This window comes from Cebus imitator, unplaced genomic scaffold (genome assembly GCF_001604975.1).
Source record: "Cebus imitator isolate Cc_AM_T3 unplaced genomic scaffold, Cebus_imitator-1.0 Scaffold174, whole genome shotgun sequence".
In the NCBI taxonomy this organism is placed as follows: domain Eukaryota; kingdom Metazoa; phylum Chordata; class Mammalia; order Primates; family Cebidae; genus Cebus; species Cebus imitator.
The window spans coordinates 309,376-325,252 of record NW_016107489.1 but is presented as its reverse complement, the minus strand read 5'-3'; the positions used below and the strand labels follow the sequence as shown (position 1 = coordinate 325,252).

Below are 15,877 nucleotides of genomic sequence, written 5' to 3'. Positions count from 1 at the left end.
AAGAGAAAACATAAAATGGGACAGTTATTCAAAGGCAAATTTTTATATTTCAAAGCTTCCCAGCAGGGAGTGTTGAACACAGACTATTCAAAAGTAAATTGATGATCTGGTTAAAGCTGAGCATGGTTAATGGGAAGATGAAGACAGAGGGTTGATATCACTTTATGTAAGCTCTCATACTTGTAGAAATCTCTATGGAAGCGATTGGAGCTCTCAGAACTATCAATGTCACTGACTGCCTTTACTTTGGACTATCTTTTTAAGAATCTTGTATAACTATACCTTTAGATGATGAATAATAATGTCTACTTCCAAAGAAAAGGGTAGGTCTGCTTACTGACCATTACAAAATAGATGTTGCCTAAGCTGAGGGAACACAACCTATAAAATGACCCATTGTATATAATTGTATCACATGATCATCTTTTCTTGCACTATAGAAATTGGGTCTTGAGAAACTGGTACAAGAAAATGTTGATACTCTACTACTGTTGCTGCAAAGTAATGAAATCCTTAGTCTCGGTCCTATGATTCTTTTGGCAGCATCCATGAAATTGTGGAAGATTAAATTCTTAGCTTTCAAGTAGGTCACCATCTTAGACTCCTTACAGTTCTTGACAGTGAAAGGATAGAATGCTGACAGATTCATGGTTTTCTGGAAGAGGAAGGAACAGAGACTTCTGGGATGATAAAAGTGATTTGTGGAACATCTGTAGAAACTGGGTAGTAAACATGCTGACCACAGTGAACGTTCAACTGCATAATAAGAATTTCTCACTTTAGGCCAGGCACAGTGGCTCAAGCCTATAATCTCAGCAGTTTAGGAAGCCAAGGAGGGTGGATTATTTGAGGTCAGGAGTTTGAGACCAGCCTGACCAACATGGTAAAACTCCATCTCTACTAAAAATATAAACATTAGCTGGTTGTGGTGGTACACATCTATAATCCCAGCTACTAGAGTGGCCGAGGCAGGAGATTCACTTGAACTTAGGAGGCAGAGATTGCAGTGAGCCAAGATGACACCACTGCACTCCAACCTGGGTGACAGAGCAAGACTCTGTCTCAAAAAAAAAAAAAAAGGAATCCATCACTTTAATTCACATTAATGAGGAAAGATTTCTGAAACAGTTGAAGGCTAGGGCAGCCCTCAAAGCGTTTTTGCCAACTCTTCTCTGGGTCAAAGGACTTCTTCACTTACCTACTGGTCAGCTTCAGTTTCTAAGATCAACTCTAAAAGGAATGGGTGAGCAGAAGTTTCCACTCCTTTTCAGGTAATAGCTATAGAGACATATACCTCCCCTGGCTGTGAAAGGAGAGAAATTTGCAACCAGTGTGGACAGAAAGATTTCTCTGATTCTAGTCTATTGTAGATGCTTCCCTTCTCTGCTCCCATCATTTATATCTATCATTGTAATTAACATATTGTATTATAAATTACATATACATATGCGTGTGTGTGTGTGTGTGATTGTATGTATGTATCTGTCCCATTAGAGTATGTTAGATGACAAGCAGGATATCTTATTATTTTTCAGTCTCCAGGAAAAATACATACTTGTTTAATGAATGAAAAATAAAGATTAAATTAGACGAAAAACAGATGCACAGATAGACAAGCAAACAGAGAAAAATCTGTCATCTAATGAAGAGCAGTGTCAGGCTCAAACGCCTTGGGATACCCAGGTAGCCTCTGTAACAGAAACACAGAGCTCTTTACTTTGCATTCCCATCTTTGGGCCACTCCTCTCTGGTCCCATGAACTATCCAAACAAATCAGGGCCATCAATCTAACTGTATTTCTTATGTAGATGTCCATAGTAAGGACGTGCCTTCTGATGAGACCCACTGAAATCAAGATGACGATTGCACCTGCACTGCCACCATTGCTGCCTGGATCCACCATCATAGACTAACCACAAAGTAAAAGACTCTGCTTCTCAGGCAGAGGCTAGCTCAGTGTCCTGGGGTAGTTGAGCTTGGTATCTTGGCATTTCTCTTAGCCAGATCAGAGCCCTTATTCATTGTCTGTGTATTTGTTCATCTATCTATGCATCTCTTTGTGATGGTTAATATTGAGTGTCAACTTGTTTGAATTGAAGGATGCAAAGTATTGGTCCTGGGTGTTTCTGTGAGGTTTTTGCCAAAAAAGAGTAACATTTGCATCAGTTGGCTTGCAGAGGCAGACTCATCCTTAATCTGGGTGAGTACCCTCTAATCAGCTGCTAGCAAAGCTAGAATGTAAGACCAGCAGAAAAACATAGGAAGAGTAGACTAGCCTAGCCTCCTAGCCTACATCTTTCTCCCATGCTGGATGCTTCCTGCCTTCAAATATCAGACTCCAAGTTCTTCAGTTTTGGGACTCTGAGTGGCTTTTCTTCCTCCTAAGCTTCCAGATGGCCTATTGTAGGACCTTGTGATCATATGAGTTAATACTTAATAAATTCCCCTTTATATATATACATATATGTGTATGTATGTATCCATCTATGTGTGTGTGTGTATATATATCCAAATATATATCTATATATATATATCTATATATCTATCTATCTATCTATATATATCTATATATCTATCTATCTATCTATATATATGGATATATATATAGATATATATATCCTATTAGTTCTGTTCTCTAGAGAACCATGACTAATACATATTTTAATACATATTTTGTCACCAGGAGTAGTTCTAGAGGAATAGAATATCAATATTAATGATGGAGCTATTTAATTGGTTTTGGGGTTTCTCGAGTTGGCTGCTTAACATAATTAGTCCCCAAAATGCTAAGGACTCTACTTCTAATAGTATGGAGAACACTGATAGTCCTTGGCATGATCTGTTTAGAGAGTAATGCAAAATAAATATATTTGACACTCCTGATTCACCGCTAATGAGAGGCAAGGAGTTTAGTGACTCTATACATAACACTTTTGACTCTATGTGGAGAACCAAGGAACACAATGAAGCTAGTTGGTTGCTCCTAAGTTCAGTGGACAGAGTGATAAAAGGAAATAATGAAATCAGGGATTCTGACTCCTGGCTTCAGAAGCAGGTACTGGGCCTCGAATCTGCTAAGATTGCCCTGAATAAGATTCTTATCTCCTGTAGAGAGACATGAAATTGTGGGGAAACAGACACAAGCCCTTAAAGTGAGGGCACTGATTGAAAAAGAATGGGACCCTGCAACTTGGAATGGCAATTTGAGAAGGCCCTCATGAAGCTAGGGACACTGAGTTTGTGAATTCTGATGAAGCCTTTTTCCCAGAAGAAACAGCTTCCCCAGTAGTGGCAACCTACTCTCCCTGACCCATGCTGCCATCAGCCTTTCCACCTTTGCCTGAGGAGACAAACCCTGCACTGCCTGAGGCAACAGTGATGGCCTCCCCTGAGGCAGTTGCCAGGCAAGATAATGTTGATTCTCCTCAGGAGCCTCCCTCAACAGCCCTGTTTGCTTCTAGAGTTATAAATAGGCTAAAGTCCTGGTGGGTCCCTAGAGGTAATGTTGAGAGTATGACCCATGAGGAGGTGTACTATATTTAAAAAGAACTGCTTAATTTTTCTAACTTACATAAGCAGAAATCTGGAGTACAGGCATGGGAATAGATATTAAGGGTGTGGGATAACAGTGAAAGGAACATAGAGTTGGATCAGGCTCAATTTATTGATCTGGGCTAAGTAGCAACTCTGCATTTAATGTTGCAGCTTGAGGAGTTAAAAAAGTTTGTAATAGTTTATTTGCTTGGTTAGCTAAATATAGACTAAAAGACAGCCCACTGTGAGCAAGCTGGAAATGCCTGATCTCCCTTGGTTTAATATAGAGGAAGGGATCTAAAGGCTTAGGGAGATTGGGATGGTAGAGAGGATTAGTCACTTTAGACCTACTCATCCCATCTGGGGGGTCCAGAAGATATACTCTTGACTAATGCCTTGCAAAGCAGATTTGTGAGGGCAGCACCGGCATCTTTGAAGGGCTCTGTAATTGTTCTTCTCTGTATGTCAGATCTGACAGTGGGAACCACAGTCACTCAACTGCAAAATTTAAATACAGGATCCCAAGGTGGCAGGGGCCAAGGGTCAGCACTCAACCTTCAAAGGCAAAGTGGGCATAGCTCCCATAATGGACAGCAGAGGCAAAATGGCAATCAGAATAGTCTGACTCGTGTAGAGCTCTGGCACTGGCTAATTAATCACAGTGTTCCTAGAAGTGTAACTAACAGGAAGCCTACTACATTCTTACTTAATTTATATAAGCAGAAAACTTCTAGGTCAGATGGACAAAAGACTAAATTGAATTATAAAAAGAGAGGGACCTCAAGGTCCCTCAATCAATTTCCAGACTTGAGTCCGTTTACAGACCCAGAACTCCTTGAATGAAAGGGAGGCTGGGACCCCTTGAGGAGGGACCCCACTACACTACCAACAATTTATGCTGTTAATTTTTCTCTCATCACTCCCCAAGGAGACCTCGGCCTTTTATCAAGATATCTGTGCATTGGGGAAAAAGAAATAATCAGACATTTCAGGGATTAGTGGACAGTGGCTCTGAGCTGATATTGATTCCAGGGGACCCAAAAGGTCATTGTGGTCCTCTAGTTAAAGTAGGGGCTGTATGGAAGGGGCTTATGGAAATCAGGTAACTAACAAGGTTTTAGGTTGGGTGTGACTTACAGTGGGTCCCCAGACTCATGCTGTGGTTATTTCTACAGTGCCAGAATGCATAATTGGTATAGACACACTTGCAAGCTGTCAGAACCCCATTTGCTACATGACTGGTAAGTTGAGGGCTATTATGGTGGGAAAGGCCAAATGGAAGCCATTAGAGCTGCCTCTTCCTAGAAAAATAGTAAATCAAAAACAGTATCGCACCCCTGGAGGGACTGCAGAGATTAGTGCCACCATCAAGGACTTGAAAGATGCAGAGGTGGTGATTTGCACCACATCTCAATTCAACTCTCCTATTTGGCCTGTGCAGAAGACAGATGGATCTTGGAAAATGACAGCAGATTATTATAAGCTTAACCAAGTGGTGGCTCCAATTGCACCTGCTGTACAAGCTGCAGTTTCATTGCTTGAACAAATTAGCACATCTCCTGGTATCCACTATGCAGCCATTGGCTTGGCAAATGCCTTTTTCTCCATTCCTACTCTGTCCATGAGGCCCAACAGAAACAATTTGCCTTCAGATAGCAAGGCCAAAAATATACCTTTACTGTCATACCACAGGGGTGTATCAACTCTCCAGCTTTGTGCCATAATCTTATTCAGAGGGACCTTGATCGCTTTTTGCTCCCACAATATACGCCACTGGTCCATTACATTGATGACATTATGCTGACTGGATCCAGTGAGGAAGAAGTGGCAAACCCACTGGACTTATTGGTGATACATTTACATGCCAGAAGATGAGAAATAAATCCAATTAAAATTCAGAGAACTTCTACCTGAGTAAAATTTCTAGTGGTCCAGTGGTGTGGAGCCTGTCAAGATATTCCTTCTAAGGTGAAAAATAAGTTGCTGCATTTGGCCCCTCCTACAACCAAGAAAAAGGCACAATACCTAGTGGGTGTATTTGGATTTTGGAGGCAACACATTCCTCATTTGGGTGTGTTACTCCAGCCCATTTATTGAGTGACCCGAAAGGCTGCCAGCTGGGAGTGGGCTCCAGAATAGGAGAAGGCCCTCCAACAGGTCGAGGCTGTTGTGCAAGCTGTTCTGCCACTTGGGCCATATGACCCAGGAGATCCAATGGTGCCTAAGGTATAAGTGGCAGATAGGGATGTTGTCTGGAGCCTTTGGCAGGCCCCTGTAGATGAATCAGAGGAGAGGCTTCTAGGATTTTGGAGGAAGGCCCTGCCATCTTCTGCAGATAACTACTCTCCTTTTGAGAGACAGTTCTTGGCCTGTTATTAGGCATTGATGGAAACTGAACATTTGACTATGAGTCATCAAGTCGCCATGCCACCCGAACTGCTTATCAAGAACTGGGTGCTTTCTGACCCAGCTAGCCATAAAATGGGTCATGCACAGCAGCATTCCATCATCAAGTGGAAGTGATATACACTTGATTGGGCTCGAGCAGGTCCTGAAACCACAAGTAAGTTACATAAGACAAGTGGCTCAAATGCCCATCGTGTCCACTCCTGCCACCCTGCCTTCTCTCCCCCAGTCTGCACCAATGGCCTCAAGGGGAGTTCCCTGTGATCAGTTGACAGAGGAAGGAAAGACTAGGGCCTGGTTCACAGATGGTTCTGCTTAACATGCCAGCACCACCGAAAGTAGATAGCTACAGAACTACAACCCCTTTCTAGGATATCCCTCAAGGTCAGCAGTAAAGAGAAATCTTCCCAATGGGCAGAACTTTGAGCAGTGTACATGGTTGCACACTTTGCATGGAAGGAGAAATAGCCAGATGTGTGATTATATACTGATTCATGGGATGTAGTCAATATTTTGGCTGGATGGTCAGGGACTTGGAAGAAGCATGATTGGAAAATTGGTGAAAAAGAAATCTGGGGAAGAGGCATGTGGATGGACCTCTCTGAGTGGTAAAAAAAACTGTAAAGGTATTTGTATCCCATGTGATTTCTCACCAACGGGTGACCTTAGCAAAGGTGGATGTTAATAATGAAGTTGATAAGATGACCTGTTCTGTGGGCATCACTTAGCCTCTTTTCACAGCCACCCCTGTCACTGCCCAATGGGCCCAAGAACAAAGTGTCCATGGTGGCAGGAATGGAAGTTATGTGTGGGCTCAGCAATATGCACTTCCACTCACCAGGGCTGACCTGGTTACAACCACTGCTGAGCGCCCCATTTGCCAGCAGCAGAGACCAACACTGAGCCCTCAGTATGGTACCATTCCTTGGGATGATCTCTGGAGACAAAAAGACATTAATATGGACTTCCTGTCCTCTGAGAAACTCTAATGGGACAGAGGAATATAAAAATATGTAATTTATATAACATATATAGATCACGATAATAGAAAGTATGAGAGGAGCATCTATATTAGACTATGGAATCATGAAGGCTTCCTGAAAGATATAACACTGAAATAATACTGAAGACAAAGGAGGTTATCTAGGCAGGTAGGAGTGTTCAATCTAATGGAAAATAGTGTGGGCTTGAAAGGCAGCATGCTCTGAAGGAAAAGTCATGGATTTTAGGGCAAGAAAGAAATGGATTAAAATCCTTTTACTTCTGCCTACGATCTATGTGGAATGGAAGCAATATTTAAATTCTACAACTATCATTATTGAAAATATACAGATAGTGCCATCCATCGCATAGGGTCTTCTTCCACCTTACTAATCATCCTATAGCTGGGTTGGATGCTTTGGATTGTAGGGGAGAGAAAAATAGCTTTCCTCTACCCTCCTACATTATTTGGCAAAGCTACAAATTACATTGACATAAGGCAACTTAACTGGAGAGAAACTATTCTAATCACATGTGTACCCATATATGCATGGGAGTCTCACAAAAATACGAAACTCAAATAAGGGACAGAATTCCCTTATTCCCCAGCTTGAAGCTTATTTAGCATTCTGAGCTACAGAAAGAAATAAGGGTTTGGGGTTTCTGGGGCTGGTGAAGGCAAATTATAGAAAGGTGATGGGAAGAAATGTATACTGAATAAAGGTTACCTTGTTATGCAGATTAACATCTCTCAACTGATAAAAGTTGCCTTACAATAACTCTCTTTCTGGTACAGATACATTTACTAATGAAAATTTCCTATATAACTGTAAATTTCCTTCATAAAAGGGGAGTTTTTCGGAGCTACTTCAGTGCCTGCAGTTTCTCAAAATAGCCAGCTTTAAATAAGTCAGTATGCCAAAGAGGAATATTTGGGGCCCCCACTTTGGTTGCCTATAGTTACATTTTTGGGTGGCATACCCTGGGCCCAATGAGATTTACAATCTTCCTACCTCATACCAGATGTTGTTCATACATACATACATACAAAGCACTCTGTCTCAATATCATGACTGATTCTCTATGAGTTTGTTTCCACCATTACTCCTTTCTCTGGTAACTTGCTATCAATTCTCCTCTCATAGAAATAGTAATTTTCTTCTGTGCTTCTATTCTTCCTTCATTTAAAAAAAGACCTTGATCACTTCAAAACTTTAATCTATCTCTGACCTTCTCCTCCCCAGAGTCAATACTGTTGAAAGACATAATAAAAGTAGTAATAGCAAAAATACAATGGAATCATTTAATGAAGTTACAATAAGCTAGGCCTCTCTTCAAGGATACTGACATATATTTTATGTGCATTATCTAATTTACATTAAAAAGTATCCTACAAAGTAGGCTTATCGTCCTTATTTCCAGGGTGAAAAAACAGAACCTAGAATGAAAGCCTACATAACTAATACACTAAACTCCTGGGCCACTTTCTTACTGCCCACTCATCCTTTCAAACTGTGGTCCCCAGACCACCAGCATCAGCACCACCCACAATGCCTGAGCAAAATAAACTCTTCGACTTACTGAATCAAAATCAGTACGGTGGGGCCCTAAAGTCTGTGTTTCCATGAGCTCTCCAGGTTATTCTGACACATCCTAGTTTGAAAACCTCTGATTAGGTAACAAATGTTACATTATTATAAGTTAGTAAGGTATAAGACACATTTAGAAGGAGACGGGTGGTTCTTGGCACAATGGAAAATTAATGCCTGTCTAATGAGTGCAGTCTCTAGTCACTTCCAAGCATTTGTTGCCAGATGTTTAAAATTATGATGAGAACTTAGAAGTCTGAACTTTTATGTGAAATATCTTGACTTCTAAATGTTGACAACATAAAAAGGAGGTTATGAGAAGCCACTAATTTGGACTGAATTCCTTCACTGGGCTGCAAAAGACCAGACCAAATCTGAATGGAGTCACTCATGCTAGATGTCACAGAATCAAACTGACTTTTAATATGGGACAGTTTTCGAAAGAACAGGAGATTCACAGCAACCCATTAGAGGCCCCATGACCCCATCTAACTAAACTGTCAGGATGAGAATATCTCCTCTGTTTTAACTCTATAAGGAAAGTACTTTGAAATGACCAATCTGTTTTTAATTCCTTATTTCTGCTTCTTTCAGCTCCTTTTTCCCTATAAGGTCAATAGGTTCTGCTTAGCTCATCAGAACACCTTTTTATTTCATAGATGGAATGCTACCTGATTTCAACAAATGTAGTTTAATGACCAAACTGGTTTTCAGGAAATTTTGTTCTTTGACAACAACTATGTATTTTTGAAATGCCATCAGAGCTAACGTGCAATGGCCAAACAAAATATAAACCTGGGCTGCAGTTTACATAAATAAGGACAGCCGGTTTGTAACCTCCATGTTAATCCCCAAATGCTGCCTTCTCTTCTCTTAATACTGGACTCTTAAAATTCACCAAGAACCTCCTAGTCCTCACTGTCTTCCTAGTTCTGTCCAAATGAAAAGCCTACGCAACTAACTGCTACACTAAACTCCTGAACCACATTCTTTTACTGCCCACTCATCCTTTCAAATTGTGGTCCCCAGACCAGCAGCATCAGCGCCACCCAGAGGTTTGTTAGAATCTTTCTCTGACTTTCTGCAGTCCTCATTATCTTCCACTTTTTCTAACATTTCACACCATCGACCTCTTCGTCCTTCTTGAAAGTTGTACCTATATTCAGAAACATCTCTCTCTCCTACTTGTGACCCAGTCTCTTGAACTGCTCCTTCCCTGTCATTTACTCTCCTCCTTTTAGCCCCTGAATCAACAGTTACTCTAAAATTCCTTTTTGTTTCTAATCGCTTCTCTCAATATTCACTACCCAATTATTCTCAATTCAGGCTTTATGAAGTCATTTTTCCCAATTTCTGGTGCTACATTTTCAATTGCCTGCTTGTATTTCCTTTAAAAAATCACACTGGTACCTGAAATCTCTTCTATCTAAATGTAATCACCTATTTTTTCAGAGCCCAATTTGGCTACCTGGCTCTTGGTAATTCCACTGCCCAGTTTCTTAAGGACTATTTATGACTCCCACCTCCACAAAACCTGTTCTTATCATCTTGCTTTTTCCAGCTAGACAGGCTCTGTGAATCTATAATGCCCTCAGGATATATTCTTCTCCTTTACACCTTTAATAATGATTAGTCTACCTGATCTCTTTAGGAAAAACCTAGAATGTAAACAAAAGGAAGAATAAATTTGTCATTGCTTATATGTTTGTCATCTCCATTGGAGTAAATTTAAAGCTTCTTCAACACAGTAAGTTTATTACCATCTTGACATCCTTCATAGTGCCTTAACAATGTGCCCATAGATATTTATTATTTAATTATGCAGTGTTTATACAAGTATATTCTACAGTACACAATATGCCTGGACAAATATTTGCCAACTTTACTTCAAACGTATTTATCTTTTACATACACATCAGAAAAGTTTCCTATATAAAAGAATCATATAATAAGCTTAGAAAAATCTAGAAGTCTTCCGTAAATAAGTACACAGGGATTTAACTGTTTGGTAGATTACCTTTTTCATTTATTTATACTATTTCACTCAAACCAATAATTCCTTTCTTTGGAAATAAATGTCAGTACTAATGAGCATCATGTACAAAATCTGTGTCCTTGCAGGAACCAAAAGCCATATAAATTCTAAAAATTGTAAGTTAAAAAAGTCAAACATAGTCCCGTGATGCCAGGTCACTGGGAAGCATTGCCCCTTCCCATCCTCTAGGAATGTGAACTGCACAGGCTCAGCCTGAGTCAGATCCCAGTTGTGCTCTGGAATAATTCAATTCTATTAATATTTCCTGGGTTTCACATTTATTGAACTCCTAGTTTACCTAAATCTACACTATTCTTTTCATACAAAAAAAAAAAAAAAAAGAAAAAAAAACCATGTTACAAACTACAAAGGTATGAGGTTGAGGAGTCTCTTGGTAGGGTTCAGAACATGCTACCCCAAATTAGGGCAATGTAGCATTTGAGAAAACAGCAGAATTGGGAAGGTCACTATTATTTTCCCCTCACCCTGAAGCAAGTGCTCAAATTCATTTCAGAGGTGCCCTCTCTATACTCAGAAGGAAAGAACACCCTTATGCTCAAAGACACAGAGAAGAGAAGAAGAATCTGAACAAACAGGCCTTGTAAAGTACCCCCCTGGTTTGTTACCACTAGATCATACCTCTTTTGCCCATGGTACTTCTGCATGGCTGTCTACTCTTCAAACTCAGCATAAAAATAGACAGGTTTCCCTGTTTCTTTGCATCTTCAATTCTGTGTCATGTAAAACTTATGTTAAATAAACGTATATGCTTTTCTCTTGTTAATCTTTTATTGTAGGAGTCTTAGCCATGAACCTAGTAATGGGTAAGGAAAAGATATTACTTTTTTCTCCTACACTTTTATTTCACAGAAAACAGCATGCTACCACGTTTTAGACTCTCCTTCAGCATTACAAACAATGGATGAGTTTAAACTGAGTCGTTCTCTTTGCTGAAATAATAATGGACTTTACTATTTTAGCCCTGAAGATAAAGGCCTCAGAATTCCTTGAAAAACTGGGCTCAGAGAAATGAAAATAGGCACAACCTAAGAGTTCAAGAGAAAAGAATATACATTATCAAGAAAAGTGTCCAACTTATTTGTTGATTCAATGTATAATTATTAAATTACATTACATGCAAGGCATTGAAGAAGATGTTTTGAGGAAAATGCAGAGAAGACAGTGTCCAAAGAGAATTTAGTGTAAGAAAGAAAATAAATATATACAAAAGTCAATATAAAACGATTAGAAAGCTTTGACTGTCAAAAATGAAGTACAGACAACACACTCTGAAACTTCAACAGAGGTTCAGTCAAAAAAACATTTATTAAATGCTCACTATGCCAGTCCTTTAAGGGATGTAGAGTGAAGCAAGTGAGACAAGTATATAAATAGATACTTCCAATTCAATTTTCAAGTATTAGAACAGAATAATGTAATTGGACAACTCCATTTACCCAGTATTGCTGAACCATAAGGCAAAAAGTTGTTAGAAATGACGTAGAAAAAGTAAGCAGAACCCAGTTTAGGAGAGTCTAAGACATTATTCCAAAGAATTTAGATTATCCCAAAAAATAGGGAATCAAAGAAGTGTTGAGGTGAGAAATGATGAGGAAGAGTAGAGGGGTCAAATGGGCAAACATTTTAAAAGATCTCACAGACTTATTATTCAATACTTTATTTTTTCCCTTAATTTTTAAATGCATTCAAAGTAACTTAAAGCTTATAAAAATGTGGCAGAACTTTGGAAGGCCAAGGCAAGAGGATCACGAAGTCAAGGGATCAAGACCATCCTGGCCAACATAGTGAAACCCTGTCTATACTAAAATATAAAAACTAGCTGGGCATGGTGGTGTGTACCTGTAGTCCCAGCTACTCAGGAGGCTGAGGCAGGAGACTTGCTTGAAGCCGGGAGGCAGAGGTTGCAGTGATCCAAGATTGTGCCACTGCATTCTAGCCTGGTGCCTGGCAAAAGAGCGAGACTCTGTCTCAAAAAAAAAAAAAAAAAATTTGCAGAAATAGGACAAAAATGTCATGTACCTTTCAGACACATTTCTAGCTTTAAAGTCGTTTATGGTAGTTGGCCTTATGCATTATCAGGTATTCCATTATGTCAATGTCTTTGCCACCGAAAATCTTTAAAAAGTCTGGCTGACTACTATGCAGTTATGCAAATAATAAAAAAGGTTTCTATAAACTAACAGATTTTTTTCAGGATACACTGTTAAAGTAAAACGAGCAAAGTGCTAAAGAATACGGTCATCCCCTCCATATCCATGAGGAATTAGTTCCAGAAACCCTCACAGATACCAAAATTTGTGTATGCTCAAGTCCCTCATACAAAATAAAGTAGTGTTTGCATACAACCTACACATATCCTCCCAAATACTTTCAAACATCTCTATATTATACTGCATTTTTATTTGTAATATTTTTATTGCCATACTGTTATTTTTATGGTCTTTTAATATTTTTGTTTTGAGATTGATTGGCTATGTGGATGCAAAACCTAGAAGGATGGCTAGAGAAGTCCAACTGTGTCTATTATATGCTCTCTATCATGTAAGTGTAGGGGCAAAGGAAATATTCACCTCCCTCTCTGAAGGTTCTAGTTTGCCAAAATAAACTGAAACTTGAAAAATAGCATGTAAATTTATTAACATGTAAATGTGCAAATACAAAATTATGTATGAGCTATACAAAATTGAGACACAAAAAAGGGTCAGATAGCTAACACTTAAATAGCACCCTCTTCATAGAGGAGAAGGAGATAAGGGAAAGTAGGCAATTTTGAGGGGTAGTAAATGATTTTTAGGAGGGTTAATTGGGCTCAAAGAACAGATAACCATTTGTGAATAGCTGTTTGGAAACTGAATGGGACCTGAAGAACAGACAATAGTTTGTTACAGCATGTCTAGGTGTGTTAATATTTCTCTGTATTTCCTTTTTTGTTTTAAATTGCATTTTAGCATTTGGGGTGCATGTGAAGAACATGCAAGATTGTTGCATAGGTACACACATGGCAGTGTGATGTGCTGCCTTCCTCCCCATCACCTATATCTGGCATTTCTCCCCATGCTATTTCTCCCCAACTCCCTGCCCCCCACTGTCCCTCCCATATTTCCCCCCTACAGACCCCAGTGTGTGATGCTTCCCTCCCTGTGTCCACGTGTTCTCATTGTTCAACATGCACCTATGAGTGAGAAAATGCAGTGTTTGATTTTCTGTTCTTGTGTCAGTTTGCTGAGAATGATGGTTTCCAGGTTCATCCAAGTCCCTACAAAGGACCCAAACTCATTGTTTTTGATGGCTGCATAATATTCCATGGTGTATATGTGCCACATTTTCCCTATCCAGTCTATCGTCGATGGGCATTTGGGTTGGTTCCAGGTCTTTGCTATTGTAAACAGTGCTAAAATGAACATTCGTGTGCATGTGTCCTTATAGCAGAACGATTTATACTCCTTTGGATATATACCCAGTAATGGGATTGCTGGGTCAAATGGAATTTCTATTTCTAGGTCTCTGAGGAATCGCCACACTGTCTCCCACAATGGTTGAACTAATTTACACTCCCACCAATGGTGTAAAAGTGTTCCTATTTCTCCACATCCTCTCCAGCATCAGTTGTTTCCAGATTTTTTAATGATTGCCATTCTAAATGGCATGAGGTGGTATCTGAATGTAGTTTTGATGTTCATTTCTCTAATGACCTGTGATGATGAGCATTTTTTCATATGTTTGTTGGCCTCATGTATGTCTTCTTTTATAAAGTGTCTGTTCAAGTCCTTTGCCCACTTTTGAATGCACTTGTTTTTTTTCTTATAAATCTGTTTTAGTTCTTTGTAGATTCTGGATATCAGCCCTTTGTGAGATGAGTAGATTGCAAAAAATTTTTTCCCATTCTGTTAGTTGCCGATTCACCCAAATGACTGTTTCTTTTGCTGTGCAGAAGCTGTGGAGTTTGATTAGGTCCCATTTGTCTACTTTGGCTTTTGTTGCCAATGCTTCTGGTGTTTTGGTCATGAAGTCCTTGCCTATGCCTATGTCCTGAATGGTTTTGCCTAGGTTTTCTTCCAGGGTTTTTATGGTGTTAGGTCTTTTGTTAAGTCTTTAATCCATCTGGAGTTAATTTTAGTGTAAGGTGACAAGAAGCGGTCCAGTTTCTGCTTTCTGCACATGGGCAGCCAGTTTTCCCAAAACCATTTATTAAACACGGACTCCTTTACCCATTGCATGTTTTTGTAAAGTTTATCAAAAATTGAATGGTTGTAGATGTGTGGTGTTGCCTCCAAGGCCTCTGTTCTCTTCCATTGGTCTATATCTCTGTTTTGGTACCAGTACCATGCTGTTTTGATTACTGTGGTCTTGTAGTATAGTTTGAAGTCTGGTAGTGTGATGCCTCCGGCTTTGTTTTTTGCTTAGAATTGACTTGCCTATGTGAGCTCTCTTTTGGTTCCATATGAATTGTAAGGCGTTTTTTTCCAGTTCTGTGGAGAAGGTCATTGGTAGCTTGCTGGGGATAGCGTTGAATCTGTAAATTACTTTGGGCAGTATGGCCATTTTCATGATACTGAGTCTTCCTAACCGTGAGCATGGAATGTTTCTCCATCTGTTTGTGTCCTCTCTTATGTCGTTGAGCAGTGGTTTGTAGTTCTCCTTGAAGAGGTCCTTTATATCCTTTGTTAAATGTATTCCGAGGTATTTTATTCTCTTTGTAGCAATTGTGAATGGCAGTTTGTTCTTCATGTGGCTCTCTTTAAGTCTGTTATTGGTGTATAGGAATGCTTGTGATTTCTGCACACTGATTTTTTATCCTGAGACTTTGCTGAAGTTGCTTATCAGTTTCAGGAGATTTGGGGCTGAGATGATGGGGTCTTTTAGATATACAATCATGTTGTCTGCAAACAGACACAATTTGACTTCCTCTTTTTTTATTTGAATACCCTTTATTTCTTTTTCTTGCCTTATTGCTCTGGCTAGAACTTCCAATACTATATTGAATAGGAGTGGTGAGAGAGGGCATCCTTGCCTAGTGCCAGATTTCAAAGGGAATGTTTCCAGTTTTTGCCCATTCAGTATGATATTGGCTATTGATTTGTCATAAATATCTTTATTATTTTGAGATACGTTCTGTCAATGCCTAGTTTATTGAGGCTTTTTAGCATAAAGCCCTGTTGAATTTTGTCAAAGGCCTTCTCTGCATCAATTGAGATAATCATGTGCTTTTTATCTTTGGTTCTGTTTATGTGGTGAATTATGTTTACAGGCTTGTGTATGTTGAATCAGCCTTGCATTCTTGGGATGAAGCCTACTTGATCATGGTGGATAA

The 15,877-nt window shown here is 39.5% G+C and overlaps 1 protein-coding gene across 2 annotated transcripts in view; it reads right to left on the bottom strand.

The window, feature by feature from the left end:
* Positions 1–15,877, bottom strand: part of DLG2 (discs large MAGUK scaffold protein 2) — a 1,831,252-nt gene that overhangs the window by 1,691,651 nt on the left and 123,724 nt on the right. The window lies entirely within an intron of this gene.